A 1,768-nucleotide genomic window follows, 5' to 3' on the forward strand; every position below is an offset into this window, starting at 1 on the left:
GCCGCAGCCAGTCAGGAGGCCGCCAAGAGCCGCCAGCCATCAGGAGCAGCCAGAGCCGCCAAGCCAGTCAGGAGCCGCCAAGAGAAATCCGACCAGCCAGTCAGGAGCCGCCAGAGCCGCCAAGCCAGTCAGGAGCCGCCAGAGCCGCCAGCAGTCAGAGCCCGCCAGAGCCGCCATCCTCAGGCAGGAGCCTCCGACAGACGCGCTGCCCTCACAGCATGAGCTCCCCTCAGCAGTCCAACTGAGCTGCCTTCCAGTCATGAGTCTGCCCTACAGAATCTATAGAGATTGCCTTCTGCAGTCTCATTGGATCGCAAGCCTGCCCTCCAGCTCATGAGCTGCACTTCCAGTCTATATTCACGAGCTGCCCTCCAGTCCATGAGCTACCCGCCCAGTCCATGTGAGTCGTGGGCCCACGCCAAGTCCCATCGAGCCCGCCCGCCAGTACATGAGCTGCCTCCAAGTCATGAGCTGCCCTTCAGTCATGAGGCTGCCCCTCCAGTCATGAGCTGCCCTTCAGTCATGAGCTGCCCTCCTCAAGTCATGAGCTGCCCTCCAGTCCATGAGCTGCCCCTCAGCCCCGGAGCTGCCCCTCAGTCCAGAGCTGCCTCTCTTGTCCGGAGCTGCCCTTCAGTCCGGAATAGCCCCCTCTGTCCTGAGCTACCTCTCTGTCCCTGAGCTAACCCTCTCTGTCCTGAGCTACTCTCTGTCCTGAGCTGTCTCCTCTATCTAGGGGGACCTTTGTGAAGGTTCCTAGACCAGGGTCGGCGGGCGAGGTCGCCATCAAGAACGCTAAGGAGGGGGAAGTACAAGCGGGGAGTGGATGGTGGTGTGGACCCGCGGCCGGGAGCGCACTGACCAACGCACCGGTAGAGTGCCCACCCAGACCTCCCTTGAGATTTTAGGCTGGTGCGCGCCTGGCTTCGCACCTTGAGGGGGGGTTTTCTGTCACGTTTCCTGACCTGTTTTTGTGTTGTTTTGTATGTGTTGTATGGTCAAGGGTGTCGTAGTTGGGTGGGCATGTTCTTATGTTTGTTGTTCTATGTTGTTTGTGTTGCTGTGGCTCTTATAGAGTTCAGCCTATATGGTTCTCAATCAGAGGCAGCTGTCAATCGTGTCCCTGGATGCTGAGATCATAATTATAGGTGGCTTGGTTTTGTGTTGGGGATTGTGGGTGGTTGTAATTTCTGTCTTGTGTTCTGCACCAGATAGGACTGTCTTGGTTTTCACATTTGTTATTTGCTATCTTTGTATAGTGGTTCACGTTATTCCGCTCTGTTTGAACACTAGCCGCGCTGCATTTTGGGTCCTCTCCTTCACCCCAAGAAGAAAGCTCGTTACACAATCTCATAGTTGTTTGAAAACCGCTGTTTTACGTTTTATTGTATTTTTTTGTATGATGTCATCAGGTAGAACTTTATTGATTATAATTTTTTAAAAATGAATTTTAAAACATGACCATCTACCGCAGTGAAGCCGCTCAACATTACATTTAGTTAATCTAGCAGACACTCCCATCCAGAGCGACCCACAGGAGCAACCAGGGCCAATGGCACATCTACAGATCTCCCGAATCGGGGACCGAACATCGACCTCTCAGCCAATGGCCCAATCTCCAACCGCCAGGCCACCAACCATCCAAGACCCCCCGCAGTCCCCCCCGTCTCCCTTTTGGCTCATAGCACTATTTCAAAACTACTGTCTGAAATTATACAAGACTTGAACATCCTATTGTATTGGACTGAACATTCCAAATCTCTCTCTCTCC

The sequence above is a fragment of the Salvelinus sp. IW2-2015 genome, linkage group LG27 (genome assembly GCF_002910315.2).
Source record: "Salvelinus sp. IW2-2015 linkage group LG27, ASM291031v2, whole genome shotgun sequence".
Taxonomy (NCBI): Eukaryota; Metazoa; Chordata; class Actinopteri; order Salmoniformes; family Salmonidae; genus Salvelinus; species Salvelinus sp. IW2-2015.